A 9830-nucleotide genomic window follows, 5' to 3' on the forward strand; every position below is an offset into this window, starting at 1 on the left:
GTTAGGGTAGGCCATGAGGCCTGGCCCAAAAGAAGTCAGGAATGGGAGGGACAGTGGGTTCCCACTCACATTTACAGAGGCCTGGACAGAGTTCTAACAGTTCCCCTGAGTTATTTCCCAATCCGGTTAGCTGTCTTGGTGGGGGTCGGAGCAGCGATATGGGCCTCGAACCCTTTGCAGGACTTGGGACAGAGGCTCTGGGGCTGGGATAGCAACTCAACTCAGGGGTATTAAGATCAGATGGGTCATCCAGCCCCAGAAGGGGAAGTGCCCTTTAAGACTTAAAGGGCCTCTTCAGGGCTAACCAAAGAGACAGCCAGCCCCTGGCTAAAATAAGCAACTGTGAGGGCCAGATGCCTTGTACTCATGCTTTCTGTTTCTCACTTTTAAAGAGTAAAAGATGAAAAGTAGCTGAATAATTTATATTAGGAAATATGATAAGGCAGGCCAGAATGAAAGGAAATAAAAGTGAAGGCGTTCTTCTGGGAGAAAAACATGAATATAAACAAAGCAACAGAAAAATCAAGTCAGCTTTCAAAGCCAGCTGGGGTTGTTAGAAAGTTTGTTCTTGCCCTGGGTTCACACCCCTCCTCCTGCAATTATATTCCTCTGCACAGCTTCTGTCTTTTGAATGGTGTATAATCCTGACAATGCTGAAAAAAAGCATTTCTGTCCCCATTTTACTGATTAAGTCCCAAAGCTTGAGGAGGTCACGTGGCTTGCCTGTTGCCACCCAACGAAATGGGAAGGAACCAGGATGTGAACCCGAGTCTGTCTGATTCTAAACCTTGCTCTCTTTATCCAACTCTCTGCTGCCTTGGGTCCAATGCCTACTTCTTTCTTCCCATGAGCGCCCTTCACAGTTCCTAAAACATCGCTGGACTCCCCGCCTTTTCCCTGCTCCCAGACCCACGCTCTGCCGCCCACCAGCCCCAGTCCCTTCATCAGTCAGCGTGACATGGTTTCAAATCTCTGCATCTTTCTTCCCTGAATATGTTCCAATTTGCCCAAATCCCCTTAAACATGTGAGGCCCGGAGGTGGACACCGATTTTCAGATCTGGACTGAGGGGTTGACCAAAGCAAAGCCAGCAGGGATTTACCTCTCGCTTTGATGAGGAATCAAAGCTGATGGGAGCACAGCTTAGGATGGATTCATTAGCTCTGCCGACAGCCGTGGCACAGAGCCGGCCCGTAATGGGTGCTCACTCGGCTAAAGCTCCCTGGAGATTTGGACCCCGGCCTCTGCTAAGCCAGCTCTCCTCTTCCTACACTTGAGCAGTTTGTTGTTTTGAACCTCAATTCAGAATTTTCTCACTATTGATTTCAATTCCTTTCAACGCACACCCACTGAACAAGGCACAAGGGCCGGTTGCCTGGGAGCCCAGTTAACAAGGCACTATTGATCTCCACGCAACTGTTTCCCAGCCTAGCGCGGCTCAGAGCCCCTCGGGGCACCCCTCCCCCACTACATCACCCCTAAGGGGGGGCCTGGGACACCCTGCCCTCTGTCCACCTCCCAGCCTTCCTCAAGAGCAGAGCCACACCTTGCAAACCGCCGGGCCTCTGGAGCAGTTTCTGAGCTGACCATCGTCACGCCCGAGCAGGGTGCTTCTGTTAGTGAGTGAATAACTGCCAAGACCATTTCAAGAGATGATTTGCTCCTTCTCTGAGGGTTCTTTACACCAGAGCTCTCTGTTCCCGTCAGAGCCTGTGCCTCCCGTGGAAAACCTGTCACCATTTGTGGTGTGAGAGATGCCTGTTTGCCTGAAGGAAGAAACTGCATATATATTTTTCCACACAGGGAATAATGCCATGTTTTCTCACTTGCCCAGGGTATGTTCTCCTGGCCTGGAAATGGACGTGAAAGTATTGGGGACATAAGCTGACCCAGGCCTGGATCCTGCCCAGGTGAGAGGTTCTCCATAGTTTGAGGTGCTGTTTCATGGTACCTATACCCTCTGGCCAGCTGACAGCGCCTGGGCTGAGTTATGAAATATTTAACTCTTTAAGGCCAGGCAACCATAGTAAAAATTCTATTCCTTTCCAGTTAATCAACACAAAGCTTGAGTTTTGGCTAAAATGACTTGAGACTTGGCTTGGTATATAGCACGGCTACACACGGTGCTGTGACAGAGCTCTGAGCTGGGAGCCAGAAGACCTCAGTCTGGGTTCAAGCTGTAGCACTAATTGACTAGGTAACCTTGGGCAAATTGTTTCCACTCTCTGGGCCCCAGTTTCCTCATCTGCCACGGTAAGAGGATTAACACACAGGCTCCCCAAAGGCATTTCAGACTGTGACATTATATAGTATTATGGGTTATAAGCATGGCTACAGAGCCAGAGTGCCTGGGTTTATACCCCAGCTCTGCCATTTACCAGCTGCATGACCTGAGGCAAGTTATTTAAGTTCTCTAAGCTTCAGTTTCCTCTTCTGTAAAATGGGTATAACGCCAGCACTTATAGGATTCTTACGGGGATGCAATGAGCACGTAAAGAGCTCAGAACGGTGCCTGGCACACAGTGAATTCCCAATAGCTGGTGGTGGTGTTCTTGTTGTTGCTTCTATTCCTAATTAGCAACCTGACCCTAGCCCCAACTATCAATAGTAAAATAAGCTGCTTTTGAGACAGTCAAGGACGTGAAGGCTTTGTGCCTCCAAACGTTCCTCTGGCAGAGGTTATCTGCAGTTTGAGGTCCAGCACAGCACAAATGGGGGAGGCACCCATGTTCCCCCAGGAGCCCCAGAAGGGACAGGGACTTTGATTCAGAGTGGCTGTTTGGTCTTGATAGTTTGCATAAACACCTGAAACTCTTTTGTAGGCAGGACCCAAGAGAGCTGTCCTTCCTGGGCTACAGCCCACACTCCCAGCCCCTCTGAGTGACCCAGCAAGGGTGAGGGAGAGGCCAGGAGGCTCTGAGTCATTGACAGGGATGCCTTCCAGTCTGTGCCAGCGGGGCAGCTCCTGGGTGTGCGGCCCCCTCCTTGCTCCCTGCCCCACCATGCTCTCTGCCAGAAGGTGAGCCGTCTCCGGGAAGGGCCCTTCTTCCCCTGGGAAAAGCCCATCGAGATGTCAGTGAAAAAAAGTGAAGAGCTGTCATGCTTCTGGCATTGCTGACCAATTGGACTTTGAACACGAAGGGAAGAAATTAAAATTCCTGATGGCCTTTTCGTGAGGCTTAGCACTGCTCACTGTGATGGTTCCAGGACACGACTTAGATGGCTTTACAGGTACTGCTTCTTTGCTCTTGTTAATTTACCTTGTACCTAAAACAGCTCGAGGGGGGCCCATAAAAGGCAATTCTGTTTTCCCAGACTGAGATCTCAATGTATTGAGTAGCGAGACAAAAGTTGGAACTTTATTACTGGAAAGGCTGATACAGAAGGATATGACTGAGGTACACGGCAAAGGACTTTCTCATACTGAAGCCCAGAAGTGAATGGACAGTAGCACTGACCAACCACAGCCCCTCACACTGACGCCTGCCCTGGTTATGCTTCCTAGTCAGCTCACCCCGAGGAAGAAAGGGGCCGAGCTGCACGTGCCCATTCCCTTGTCCCAAACACACCTGTCAGGGAAGAAGCCAGGAGGGTTGTACTAACTTGTCCTCCACATGGAAGGGAACATCAAAAAAGGGCAATAAAAACTGAAATGAGCATAGAAATTTAAAAAAACAAACAAACAATGGGGAATAAAAACTGAAATGAGCATAGAAATTTCAAAAAAAAACCCAATGGGGAATAAGAGTTTCCTCTAATGGCCTCCTACCTGCTTTGCCAAACCCTACCCAGCCTTCCAAACTCAGCCCCTGAATCTTCTTTTGTGACTCTGGTCCACGTCAGTGGCTTGCATTCCACTGAAGTGTTAAGATCTTCAAGGGCCAGAAGAGTCTTCTTCATCTACACAGTGGCTCCGAGTGTAGGCTATGTGACTCTGCATTTACTAGCTGTGTGGCTTCGTACAAGTTACTTAACCTCTGTCTGTGGGCCTTCATTTCCTTTTCCGTAAATGGTGCAGTAATAGTGCCTACCGCATAGGGTGTTGTAAAGATTATTGAGATAGTTGTTGGAACGGTGCCGGGGCTATAGTTTCGATGAGGATGGTGGTAGTGGTGATGGTGGTGGTGGTGATGCTCTGTGTTGCCAATACTTGGCAAAGGCTCATTTGTAGAATGGGATAAAATAGAACAAAAGGGACTGCTCTGCCCTGTCTCCTTCACTGGACCAGCCTGGCTCCCACAGGTTCTCTGGCAGCCTCCCACCCCTCATCTGCCCCCTTCCCTGGTGGAAGGCCAGGCCAGGGCCCCAAGCCTCACAAGGACTCGAGTATCCCAGGGACCAGCAGCCACAGCAAATAAAGATGAGGACATCTCAAAGGATATTGCCCCTGACCTGCTGGTCCAGCTCCCCTGGACCAGAATATGTAACTCAAACAAAAGAAATGAGAGATGAGCCTTGAGATCCCTGTTGCCTATGAGTAATGACATGGGCCACGACAGAGACCTGGAACACCTGTTCGCAGGTCCCAAAGTCTGCTCCCTGCTGGGAAGCCCCAGGGCCCCAGAGTGGGATAGCTGAAAACCAACCTCCTCACTGAGCTCGAGGGATGGGGACCTCGGAGAGCCTCCTATAAAAACAGCTGTAGTGGCAGCACATTTTCCTGACGGAGCCCATAAAGTTGATTTCCACAACGGGAAAGCCAGTAACCTGGGGACCGAAGTTAAAACCCAGGCTGTCCTGGTCCAGCTCTAGCCCCAGCCCCAGACCAACCCAGCCTTGGACTTAGCCCAAGCCTGAGGCTTCTCAACCAGGCCCAGCACCAAAGTCCCTCCCTCCCAAGCTCAGGCAGACTCCTGGGCCTGAGGGGTGGGTTCGTACCTCTGGGTCTCACAAGCGCAGAATCACCAGATGATTAAACTTGCCTTTTATTGTGGCCCTGAGGGTTATAAACAAGCAGGACCGACATGTGGGTCATTCCCGATATTCCTGCTTCATTGCTTTTAAGGGCCCCTTGGTGGTAAAGAATTTCAAAGCTGCTAACTCCATAGTGTATTAAAGTGGAATAAATTCCTCTGAATGGTCCTCAGGTGAGACCCAGTGTTTAGCAAATGCCTCTCAGCTTCCTCTTGAAGGACACAAGACTGACCTCTGGTGGTCTCTTAGACCAGCTGAAGCACGGTCTTTCCCCATGTCCATTTTTGAAACTCTTCCCTGTCTGACTCTGGCTCCCTCTCGCTCTCTGTCTCTCTCTCTCTCTCTCTGTTTTGGTCTTTCTCTCTTTCTGTGTATATCTGTGTCTTTCTCTCTGTGTCTCTCTCTCTTCTCCCCATGAGGCTCCCAACCCCTTAGAAATGTAGGTGTAATAGGATTTTAGAATGAGACTCTTGCCTTAGTTTCAACGGAGGCAGCAATATGTGATAAAGCAAATAGGGAGATACCAGATACCAAAATGAATATAAAATCGAACTCTCCAAATATGCAAATTTACTAAGGAAATAGTCTCCAGAATTTTTTCCATAACCTTTTAGAGCCCCTTAGTCAGTTTCAAAAGGAGGTTGTCACTAACCTTTCCAGCTTCCTTTGCATTACATGCCCACTCTCCCTGTGTTGTATTGCTGGCAAACTGCTCACCTCTGTGCCCCAGCAGGCTGGAGGCTGTCAGGCCTCTCTGCCTGGGTTTATCCTGCCTTTTCTCCTTAGAATACCTTCCCCTGTCTAGCTTCTCATATTCCTGTTTATCCTTCAAAGCCAATCTCAAATGCCTGTCCTTCCCAGGGATGAACCGTCCTCTGGGCTCCCACCTGGGCTTTTACCATAGCTCTCAGTTCTTCGTACCTGGTATCAGAGAGTTGCGTGTGCACCCCTGTCTTCCCTACCAGCCTCTGAGATCCTTAGGGCATGGGCTACATCTGGGTCATGCCTGTCAGAGTGTATGTACATTGGTAAATGCTTGGTGAATGAGTTAGTGAGTGGATCCTACTGGCAGGGCTCTACATTCTTAAAGCAGAAGGATTGACGGCTCTTTAAAGATTCTCTCAAGGTTTTTGCTAAAAATGTGCAGACTTTGGCTTTAATTTTTTAATTGAATTTTTAAGGTAATTGTAGAAACACATGCAACTGTAGAAATAATACATAGAGATACTTTGTATACTTTTCCCAGTTTCCCCCATGAGTAAAAAAACATTTTGTTTAGTTTTGCAAAATTATAGCATAATATCACAACTAGCATATTGATATTGATGCAATTTCCCCATCTTATTCCAATTTCCTCAGTTTTACTTGTACTCATTTGTGTGTGTGTACGTAAGTTCCGTACAATTTTGTCACCTGTGTAGGATCATGCATCCACCACCTCAGTCAAGACATTGAGCAGTTCCAACAACACAAGGATCCTTCATTTGCCCTTTTATAATCACACCCACCTCCCTCCCATATCTCTTCCCTTCCCTCAGACCTAACCTCTACAAACCAGAAATCTGTCCCCTCATTTCTAAATTTTTTCACTTCAGGAATATTATATAAATGGAATCATACAATATGTAACATTTTGGGATTGGCTTTTTTTGCTCAGGAGAATTCCTTTGCAGATTTATCCAAGTTGTTGCATCTATCAATGGTCTGTTCCTTTTACTGCTGAGCAGTATTCCATGATATGTATGAACCACAGTTTGCTTAACCATTCACCTGCTGAAAGACACCTGGGCTGATTCTAGTTTTTGGCTTTTACAGATAAAGCTCCTATAAATATTTGTGCACTATTGTGTGAACATAAGTCTTCATTTCTCTGGGATAAATCCCAAAAGCGCAATTGCTGGCTTGTATACTAGTTTTTATTAAAAAAAAAAAACAAAACTGTCAAACTGTTTTCCAGAGCGGTTGTACCATTATTTTTGGCATTATTTATATTCTAGCCATTTTCTAATTGGACTGTTTGGTTTTCTACTGTAGAGTTTTGAGCATTCTTTATATACTGCAGATACTAGTCCTTTGTCAGACATGTGGTTTGCAAATATTTTTTCCCAATCTATAGCTTTTTTTTATCCTCTTCATATAGGCTTTCACAGAGAAAAACCTTATAATTTTAATGAGGTCTAATTTATCCATTTTCTTTTTTTCTTCTTTTTTAAATTTATTTCCTATTTTATTTTACTGAAGTCTAATTGATATATAATATTATATAAGTTACAGGTGCAAAAAATAGTGATTCACAATGTTTAAAGGTTATACTCCATTCATAGCTAATTTGTCCATTTTCTTATTATGCTTTTGGTTTCAAGTCTGAGGACTCTTTGCCTAGACAATCCCCAAGATTGTCTCCTATATTTCTTTCTAAAAGTTTTATAGTTTTATCTCCTACAATTTTCCACTTTGAATTGATTTTTCTATAAGGTGTGAGACGGGTTGAGCGGTTTTTTGTTTTGTTTTGTTTTTTGCCTATAGATGGCCAATTGCTCCAATACTATTTGTTGAAAAGGCTATTTAACTTTCATTTTAATCTAGGCTAAATCAAAGGTATTTGAGGTTTATAATTATTCCCCACACACACAGGTGTAAACAGCATAGAGTTTGTCAACGGTCAACACAAGTATACATATTTATAACTAGTTACTAACCATCTAAAATAGTGATATTAAACCTTTTTTCCAAAAAGAAATATTTGCAACACATGTCTTAGTTAAAGGTCTAATATCCATAATACATAAGGAACACTTACAAATTGAGGACACAGGGGCCAAACACCTGAGAGACAAATGGGCAAAAATTCATGAACAATTTACCCCCCAAAAAAGATATTAAATGGTTCTGAAACTTATGAGAAGTCATTCAACTCATAAAAAGAGAAATGCAAATTAAAACTACACTGAAATACCATTTATCATGTATCAAATTAGCAAAAATTTTAAAACTTGGCACTACATTGTGTTGGCAAGGCTGAGGAGAAATAAACACTCTCATCCACTGCTGTTAGGAATGCAAGATTATGCAGCCTTATGGAGGGGAATTTGGCAGTATTTAATAAAAATATATATGCACTTACCTTTTGTTCCAGAAATCCACTTCTAGGAATTTACTCTGAAAATACACCTGCAACAATACAAAGTGATATATACACAAGTTTATTCATTGCAGCATTATTTGTAATTGCAAAATATTGGAAACAACTTAAATGTTCATACATAGATATGCTGAATAAACTAAATTGTATCCACACAATGGAGTACTGTGCAGTGGTAAAAGACAATAGGGATGGTCTATGAAGTGATATGCAGTGACTTCCAGAACATATTTTGTAAGTAAAAAAGCAGACAGCGGGGCTTCCCTGGTGGCGCAGTGGTTGAGAGTCCGCCTGCCGATGCAGGGGACACGGGTTCGTGCCCTGGTCCGGGAAGATCCCACATGCCGCGGAGCGGCTGGGCCCGTGAGCCATGGCCGCTGAGCCTGCGCGTCCGGAGCCTGTGCTCCACAACGGGAGAGGCCACAACAGTGAGAGGCCCGCGTACCGCAAAAAAAAAAAAAAAAAAAAAAAAAAAAAGCAGACAGCAAAAGGATATATACAGTATTCTAAATTTTGTGTGAGAAGAGGAAATAAGAAATTTACATGTAATTGCTTACTTAATAGCAAAAGGAAAGTGAGAAAAGACAAACCAGAAACTAATGAGGATTGTTACCTACAGGTGTGGATGAGAGCCAGGTGGATAAAGCAGTAATGCTTCAGTGAGAGTGAATTTTTATACAGTTTGGAGTTTGGAATCTTGTTAATGTTGTTGTTTTTTTTAAATAAATTTATTTATTTTTGGCTGGGTTGGGTCTTTGTTGCTGTGTGCTGGCTTTCTCTAGTTGTGGTGAGCAGGGGCTACTCTTCTTTGTGCTGCATGGGCTTCTCATTGCAGTGGCTTCTCCTGTTGCGGAGCATGGGCTCTAGGTGCGCAGGCTTCAGTAGTTGTGGCTCATGGGCTTAGTTGCTCCACGGCATGTGGGATCTTCCTGGACCAGGGATTAAACCCATGTCCCCTGAATTGGCAGGCAGATTCTTAACCACTGTGCCACCAGGGAAATCCCATGTTAATGTTTTAAAGACTTTCTTTTTACAAAATAAATCAAATCAATATGGACGTCAGTTTGAAAACTCTAAAGTTGAATATAAGCAGAAAGAAAAATGAACCTAACCATAATTTAAAAGAGTAACGTAACCATAGTGAAGGAGAAAAAACAAGATAACAAATCCAAGTGAGTTTTAAGCACAGTGCTTTGACTATGTACCTTCAATATAAAGGCAAAAAAAAAAACCCTGTAAATAAATAATTCTACTATAGGCTTTGTTCTTGCAGTATGGGTTAGCAATTCTGAAACCACTTTCTGTGAAAAATTGGATTGAGCAAATGAACAAATAGATTGAAATGGTGGGAGCCAGGTATCTCACTGTGAGAGACAGTTGTTACAAACATGGTATGGGAGTTTAGGATGAACCCTGTCGTGTAGAATTGGAATTAGAGGTATGGAATAGAGAGACAGATAACTGTTTGTTTTTGGTGGTGGGGGGGGGGTGTTTTCTAGATCTGTAAGCTGAAAGGGCCTAGAAGCAATGATATGCCAGTAACAATGAACACACCTATTGCCCAAATCTTCTAAATATTATGTCTTATAATAACATACCGAATCAGGTTTCTTTGGAGAAATAGCTGATTCCAAGGTTGAGACAAGAAGGACCTAGAATATCTTGTCACAGAAAGTAAAGAAGTGCTCAAAAAATTATAGAAACATATCAAAAAGTATAGGAACCAACTTGAGGGGGCTCCCACTAGCCAAATCTGGGTCAATGTGAGTATTAAA

Source organism: Stenella coeruleoalba, assembly GCF_951394435.1.
Source record: "Stenella coeruleoalba genome assembly, chromosome: 8".
NCBI classification, from domain to species: Eukaryota; Metazoa; Chordata; class Mammalia; order Artiodactyla; family Delphinidae; genus Stenella; species Stenella coeruleoalba.